Source organism: Zootoca vivipara, chromosome 2, assembly GCF_963506605.1.
Source record: "Zootoca vivipara chromosome 2, rZooViv1.1, whole genome shotgun sequence".
In the NCBI taxonomy this organism is placed as follows: Eukaryota; Metazoa; Chordata; class Lepidosauria; order Squamata; family Lacertidae; genus Zootoca; species Zootoca vivipara.
The window spans coordinates 19590977-19600027 of record NC_083277.1 but is presented as its reverse complement, the minus strand read 5'-3'; positions in this window follow the sequence as shown (position 1 = coordinate 19600027).

The window sequence follows — 9051 nt, the reverse complement described above, 5'->3', positions numbered from 1 at the left end:
GTGTCCGTGCCACGGGGGTTTGGACTGGGACTTTACTACACACCCCACCCCACCCCAACTCCCAGGGCTTCCAGGCAGGAGTAGGGGGCTGAGAAGTGGAGCCGCAGGAGTAGGGGGCTGAGAAGTGGAGCCCACTCTCTCTCTTGACAGCTTTCCCCAGGGAGAGAGAGAGGGAATCATAGAATCATAGAATTGGAAGAGCCATCCACAAGGGCCATCCAGTCCAACCCCCTTCCAAGCAGGAAACACCATCAAAGCATTCTTGACATATGCCTGTCAAGCCTCTGCTTAAAGCCCTCCAAAGGAGGAGACTCCACCACACTCCTTGGTAGCAAATTCCACTGCCGAACAGCTCTTACTGTCAGGAAGTTCTTCCTAATGTTTAGGTGGAATCTTCTTTCTTGAAGTTTGAATCCATTGCTCCGTGTCCGCTTCTCTGGAGCAGCAGAAAACAATCTTTCTCCCTCCTCCATATGACATCCTTTCATATATTTGAACATGGCTATCATATCACCCCTTAACCTTCTCTTCTCCAGGCTAAACATACCCAGCTCCCTATGCCGTTCCTCATAAGGCATCGTTTCCAGGCCTTTGACTATTTTGGTTGCCCTCTTCTGGACACGTTCCAGCTTGTCAGTATCCTTCTTGAACTGTGCTGCCCAGAACTGGACACAGTACTCCAGGTGAGGTCTGACCAGAGCAGAATACAGTGGTACTATTACTTCCCTTCACCTAGATGCTATACTCCTATTGATGCAGCCCAGAATTGCATTGGCTTATTTAGCTGCTACATCACACTGTTGACTCATGTCAATTTGTGGTCTACCAAGACTCCTAGATCCTAGCACAACTTCAGGCAATACCAATGAGTCGGAAACATGGAAGGTGCCTAAAGAAGCCAGGGTGGCTATCTAAAGAACTTTTAACTGAGCTAAGATTTAAATGGGATATGTACAAAAAATGGAAAAAGGGGGAAATCACCAGAGAGGAATTCAAACAAATAGCCAGCATGTGTAGAGACAATGTCAGAAAAGCTAAAGCACAGAATGAACTCAGGCTTGCTAGAGAGGTTGAAAGCAACAAAAAGGGCTTTTATGGGTATGTCCGTAGCAAAAAGAAGAACAAGGAAACAGTGGGGTCACTTAGAGGAGAAGATGGTGAAATGCGAGCAGGGGACAGAGAAAGGGCAGAACTCCTCAATGCCTTCTTTGCCTCAGTCTTCTCCAAAAAAGAAAACAATGCCCGACCTGAAGAATATGGAGCAGATGATTCAGCAGGGGAAACACAGCCCAGAACAAGTAAGGAGGTAGTACAATAATACTTGGCTAGTTAGATGTATTCAAGTCTCCAGGGCCAGATGAACTACATCCAAGAGTATTAAAAGAACTGGCAGAGGTGATTTCCGAACCACTGGCAGTAATCTTTGAGAATTCCTGGAGAACAGGCGAAGTCCCAGCAGACTGGAGGAGGGCAAATGTCCCTATTTTCCAAAAGAGGGAAAGAGAGAACCCAAACAATTACCGCCCAGTCAGCCCAACATCAATACCAGGAAAGGTTCTAGAGCAAATCATTAAGCAAATGGTCTGTGAGCACCTAGAAAGGAACGCTGTGATCACTAAAAGTCAGCATGGGTTTCTGAAAAATAGGTCATGTCAGACTAATCTGATCTCATTTTTTGACAGAGTCACAAGCCTGGTAGATGAAGGGAACGCTGTGGATGTAGCATATCTTGATTTCAGCAAGGCCTTTGACAAGGTGCCCCATGATATTCTTGTAAAGAAGCTAGTAAAATGCAGGCTAGACAATGCTACCATTCAATGGATTTGTAACTGGCTGACTGACCGAACGGCTTAGGGAGCTTAGGGAGCTGGGCATGTTTAGCCTGGAGAAGAGAAGGTTAAGGGGTGATATGATAGCCATGTTCAAATATATTAAAGGATGCCATATAGAGGAGGGAGAAAGGTTGTTTTCTGCTGCTCCAGAGGAGCGGACACGGAACAATGAATTCCAACCACAAAAAAGAAGATTCCACCTAAACATTAGGAAGAACTTCCTGACAGTAAGAGCTGTTCAACAGTGGAATTTGCTGCCAAGGAGTGTGGTGGAGTCTCCTCCTTTGGAGGTCTTTAAGCAGAGGCTTGACAGCCATCTGTCAGGGCCATCTGTCAGGAATGCTTTGATGGTGTTTCCTGCTTGGCAGGGGGTTGGACTGGATGGCCCTTGTGGTCTCTTCCAAGTCTATGATTCATGATTCTATGATTCAAGTTTATACACCCATCTCCATCCAGCAGAAGCTCAGTGCACTGTCTGGGTAGGGAGGAAAGCTAGTGAGGGGTGTGACTTGGGGATACCTTTGAGGGCTAGAGAGAGAGAGGCATTGCTGCTGCTTTTATTGCTATTGTTAAATAAAATACATGCAGTCAGGGGGAGTTAAGAGGGGGCAGGGAAGGTAAAACATCAGATTTCTCAACATAATTTTAGAAGAATCCCTCATTTATTTCAACATAACATTGTTTTCAACCTTTTGGTGATTAACCTTCTTTCATTCCAGTATTGTATGAAATTATACCAACATTCCAAAAAGTGTCTTTGAGTTCTGCTTCCTCCCTTAAATTAATTTTAATATGTTTTTTTATATAAGAAAAAAAACCCAAAAGTGACCTATTTCATATACTTCTTTTCAGTTCCTCTAACAAAGGAGATTGTCAAATGTGTATAAAAATGAGTGATCTACACAATATTTGCAACCCATTTGTTAATATTTTTATTATGAATGCTAAAAGAGTTTTTATCAAATGAATGAATCCTGTATAAAATTAAGCTTTATTTTTCAGGCCAGGGTGGACAGCTTGTGTGGATTATTTGGCAACCCACTATTTTACCCTGAATGGCTGTGGCTCTTTTTCAAGGTAAAACCCAAAGAACAGCTGTGTAGAAAGAGAATAGATCTTTGTTCTTGGCTGAAACCATCCACGCAGTTTAGGTTTTGTTGTACAAAAATATAATAAAATACTGCTACCACAAAAAACCCAGTTTACAAGCAGCGGTTAGCATCTCTTCCACTACTTTCTGGAACTTCAGATAGAGAGCCCCTTCATCTAATCGAAAGGTTTGTAAAATCAGACTTCCACTTTTCCCAACTTGAAAGCCTGTTTGAAAGTGGAAGTGCTGAAAAGATAGCAGAGACTACGCTTGCCTAAGAGTCAGGAGAAGGGAATTCCAAAGGCTGCTGTGCAGCAACACTAAAGGCCTGATTCCCACACTTTGCAGGATAGAACTCCTGACAAGGCGTTCGCCTGCAGAGAGTAGTGAATAGGGTGATGACTTCTTCATTTTCCCCCATCAAAAATTATTTCCTGTAGCACCAATGGATGAACTATTGCCTATTAATGACTAAAATGAGGTATATTCCATTGAAATATTAAAAAAGGTTATATGCACAAACCGTTTTTAGGTTTTTTTGTATGCCATTTTACCATTTCATAAAATTGTATTAACAATTCTATATACATTTCGTATCAAATTTGGACACAACACCACATTCCACAATGGGGAGTGTTCTTAGCAACATACGGTATACAAATGTCACACCTGCGCAAGGTAAAAGCCCCCTTTTGGGACCTCAAAACTCAGCCAGCAGACCCTGCCGGGCAAGCTGGGAAAAGAACCTACAGGAGAGGTAGCAAAACATCGTCCTCTATACTGTTACCGCAGCTAAAAAAAGCTCCCTTGTGTGTTTGATGACCCTATATAATGTTGTATATATGTGACTCTAAAGCTTGGGTTCAATTTTATATCTGCTTACAGTGACTTCAAAAATGGTCAAAAAACTGATAAATAAAATTTTTAAAATCATTTTGTGCGTGAGGTTTTTTTATCAAATCTTTTGAAAGTAGGATTTTATTTAATCTTTAATGAAAGCTCATCAAATTATGATACAGGGAAATGAGGTTGTAAAAAAGTCATCACCCTAGTAGTGAACCATTGGGTATATAAGGGGGGAGCTGAACTTTCACTACTATTAAATCCCTGTGAGTGTAAACATGAAATGGCAATTAAGAGCTTTTAAGGGGCAGACTTAATTTAAAGGCATTAAACTATCCCAGGCCCATAGAAACAGGAACACGTATTCATTAAAAAATAAAAAAACAGATTCTGATTTTAAAACCTAAGGAACCTCCGAAAGTGAAATGGCCGAGAGGTGGCGCTGTGACATCAGCTTTGTGAAGGGTGCATTTGGTGCTAGGGCCTCGAGCAGGAGAGGGCCTCCCCGAGATGGAAAAGGTAGCAGATGTACCTCTGTTGCCAGCTGCCGGCTTTTCATTATAATCCTGTCTTTCTCTAGAGAGAGCCTGCAATCGAAAGAAGCTGCACATCTGAGATTTAAAACAGCAACTTCAAAAAGAAACAACCCTTTGACACAAGTGATGTAATGAGGGTGGAAGATTATTCCTCTGAGATGCAGTATGCAATAAACAAAAAAATAAAAAATTGGTAGCCAGGAACCCATAGCTGCCAAGTTTTCCCTTTTCTCGCGAGGAAGCCTATTCAGCATAAGGGAATTTCCCTTAAAAAAGGGAGAACTTGGCAGCTATGCAGGAACCACAGGATCTTTCTCTGCCTCAAGCTGTTGAGTGAATAAAATCCAGGGGATGAAGAAAATGTGAACAATCATGGAATCTGGAAGGAGCTTATCATCAAAGTCCACTGAGCTCAGTGCTCGCTCTCGTCACCACTGAGGCTGATGAAACCAGCCAACCCTCTGGCGTTAGTCCCTAGTATCCTGAAATCAGAGGCAGCTTACCTCTGATACTCCATTTCTGGCCCTGTATATAGCGGTGTTGGTGTCCATTCACTTGCCAGATTACACGAGGATAGGTCCCTGCCCTGAGGAGCCTGCAGTCTAAAAACCAACACAGGGGAAACATTATTATTCTCATGGGTAGTGGTCATCATCGATAGACCAGTCCTTCATAGAATCATGGTGTTGGATGAGGCCTTGTCATTCAGCCTTGCTGCTTCAGTGCGGGACATGAACGTACCTAATCCTTTCTAAAGCCACTTCTGTTAGTGGGTATTCTAAATATTCTGGGCTCATTTAAGTCCAAACTACCCGTATCGGGTAAGAACTGTAGTTTATGTAAAATACGCAGGGATTTATGATATGCAAAATGAACCATGGAAAGAGAAGAAGGGAAGTCACTGATATTTTAAGGATGTTTAAAGGAGTATTCTAAATTATAAAACAGAAAATTTAATTAAAATGATAAAGAACTGACTATAGCCAAAACATGGCTAAACCAAGCAGAACACACCCTGCAAAGTCCCACCAAAATATTTAAAGGTCAGGCAATCAACACATCACAAAGAAACTAACCAATAAAAAAATCACTAGGAAAACCCCCAGCTATTTTCCTTTATCTCTTTTGTACACTTTTGTCCAATTTCTGTTTGCTTCATAAACTACAGTGGTACCTCGGTTTAAGTACACAATTGGTTCCGGAAGTCTGTACTTAACCTGAAACGTACTTAACCCGTACCTGCCAAGTTGCTGTCCGAGAAATAAGGGACCCGGCCGGAAGTAGCAGACCGGAAGTAGCGCTGCCGCCATTTTGGAACTGGGCGGAGCATGCTCAGAAGTGACTTTTGATGCTGCTTTGCCCAGTTCCAAAATGGCCGCCGCACCAGAAGTCGCACTGCAGCCATTTTGGAACTGGGCAGAGCAGCATCAAAAGTCACTTCTGAGCATGCTCCGCCCAGTTTCAAAATGGCCGCTGCGCCAGAATAAACCGGAGGAAAACAAAAAAATTGTTTTTTCAGCTAGGAACAGCTGGAAAAACGGGGATTTCCCGGGGAATACGGGAGACTTGGCAACTATGACTTAACCTGAATCGAATTTTCCCATTGAAAGTAATGGAAAGTGGTTTAATCCGTTCCAGACATACTCAACCTGAACCGTACTTAACCCGAAGTATGAGTGTAATTGTTTCTGGAAGTCCGTACCTAACCTGAAGCGTACTTAACCTGAAGCGAACTTTCCCATTGAAAGTAATGGAAAGTGGATTAATCCGTTCCAGACGGTCCGCGGAGTACTTAAACTGAAGTGTACTTAACCTGAAGCGAACTTTCCCATTGAAAGTAATGGAAAGTGGATTAATCCGTTCCAGACGGGTCCGCAGAGTACTTAAACTGAAAGTACTCAAACCGAAGCGTACTTAAACCAAGGTATGACTGTACTGATATTGACATGAGGCATATTTGGCCTTGGGGGAAAGTTTATATTTTGTTTACATTTCAGCAGCACATAACTGAACTACCGAACCTGCCCCCCACAGGAGGCAGTGACTGCCACCAATTTGAATGGCTTTAAGAGAGTAATGGACAAAATGGGGGGGGCAGCGAAAGCTATCAGTGGCTACTACGGTAGCCATGATGACGATGCTCTTCCTCTATAGTTTTGGGCTACAATGCTTCTGAATGCCAGTTGCTGGAAACCACAGAAGGGGAGAGAGAGGGCTCTTGTGCTTGGATCCTGCGGGTTTCCTGCAGGGACCTGGGTGACCACTGTGACAACAGGATGCTGTGCTAAGACGGGCCATTGGCCTGATCCAGCAGGCTCTTATTTTGTTTGCAGCAGAGTCTGTTGTTGTTTCCTGACAGTGTGTTAATTGGGGATCTGATAATAGGTGGTGATATCCTGTTTCGTATACATATTGGGGGGAAAGCGGGCTCCAGGTTCAGAGATTGGCATTCATTCATTCCCTGGTCTGAAATCTCTGAGACCTGGAGCCAAACTGCGTAGATAATTGCTGTACCATTGTTGACCTGACTCAGAATAAAGCAGCTTCCTTTGTTCCTAAGGAAAAATAAGTAATAAAATCTTGTATCGTCACTCAAGTGCTGCAAATAAATAAATAAATAAATAAAAAATCTTCCTATTTCCATGTCAGCAAAAGTAGGAAAAACAACCTGATCTTCATTTGAGCTGCCTAGGCTTGGAGCCTGCTGTTACATCAGGGGCTTCTTAGTGAGTCAATTACTCCCATTAATCACAGAACTTTAAGGAAAGAATCTATAATTATTACATGATGTTTTTTAATAAAGCCATGGTGGAGGCTGTGAGCTGAGGCAAGCTGTTTATTTACCATTTCTAGCCTATCTTGACCCAAAGGCTGAGGACTTGGTCATTGAAAATACTCTTTGGAGGGGAGTATTTCGCTTGAGAAAGGGATGGCTCTCTCTCCCTAGAATTCATCTTCACTGGTCAATTTATTCTTTTGATAAATGCTTATGCCATTATGTGAACATAAGAACAGCCCTTGCTGGATCAGACCAAAAGGCCCATCTACTCCAGCTTCCTGTTTCTTCAGAGCTCAACCAGATGGCTTTGGAGAGCTAGCAAGCAAGCAGGAAGCCCACGGTTGTTTTGTCACTCTTGATGTTGCTGCAGGACTGTTTTTGCTTCTGGGATCTGTTCTTAGGAATGATCATGGTTAAGAAACAATGTCCACGGAACGGGGCCATCCTGAGAATCAGAAATGTGAGTTGTCCTCCCTTGTCACAAGGAGCATAAAACCATATTTGCCTGGTATGGCATAGTCCAGGTTCACATATAAACCCATAGCCAACAGCAAGCTTCTGGGATAGCTCAGTTGGTAGAGCTCAAGACTCTGAATTTCAGGGTTGTGGGTTCAAGCTCACATTGGGCAAAAGATTCCTGCATTGCAGGGGGTGGGATTAGATGACCCTAGGTAAAGGTAAAGGGGCCCCTGACCATTAGGTCCAGTCGTGACCGACTATGGGGTTGCGCGCTCATCTCGCATTATTGGCCGAGGGAGCTGGCGTATAGCTTCCAGGTCATGTGGCCAGCATGACAAAGCCGCTTCTGGCAAACCAGAGCAGCACATGGAAACGCCGTTTACCTTTCCGCTGTAGCGGTTCCTATTTATCTACTTGCATTTTGACGTGCTTTCGAACTGCTAAGTTGGCAGGAGCTGGGACCAAGCAACGGGAGCTCACCCCGTCACAGGGATTCAAACCGCTGACCTTCTGATCAGCAAGCCCTAGGCTCAGTGGTTTAACCACAGCGCCACCTGGGTCCCAGATGATCCTAGTGGTCCCTGCAATTCTACATTTCTTTGATTCTTATTTTCCTTTAAAAACTATGATTAGTTACAGGTAACTAATTACTATCGGTATAATTAGTTACACGAAAGCTCATACCAATGGCAAACTTAGTTGGTCTCTAAGGTGCTACTGGAAGGAATTTTTTTAATTTTTTTGTTTAAACTATAATTAATAAACCATAGTTGAGGTACTGGCCTGGATTCGCATGTAAGATTAACTCACTCACTAAGGTTTTTTTAAACCAGGGTTTAATGTTACGGGCAAACCAGGTCGTAGTTGCTAGGAGTTTTTGAGGTGAGGCCCAGTCAACCTAGATTAGACAACAAGCATCACCAGCCTATGTGTGTGTAGCTGTGCACCCCTGTTTATTGACGTATGCGAAGATTTAGGAGACGTTGCCGATTACAAATATACTAATAGTACAGTCCTATGAAGGCCTACTCAGAAGTTAGTCCAGGCATCCCCAAACTTCGGCCCTCCAGATGTTTTGGACTACAATTCCCATCTTCCCTGACCACTGGTCTTGTTAGCTAGGGATCATGGGAGTTGTAGGCCAAAACATCTGGAGGGCCGCAGTTTGGGGATGCCTGAGTTAGTCTATTTAGTTAAAGGCTCCTTGCTCCAAGGTGAATGTGTAGAATTGCAGCCTAAAGGCTGTCCTGAATTTCCACCACGGCTCGAGTTAAAAAAAGGGTGGAGAAACAAACTTATTTTGTTGGGAAATCCAGAAATTTAGACAAACTCAAGACTGACCTGGGAGAAACACTCTTTCTCCTTGGGTATCTCTTTAAGGAACACTTTTCTAGGTGGCTGTAGCTAGGCAGCTCTAGAAATTCCTTGTTAGTTCCTAAAAAGCAGCCTTGCAGACCATTCTTAACATTTGTGCTTGAGCATTTGGTCACTTCCTATATTCGCCCAGAGGTC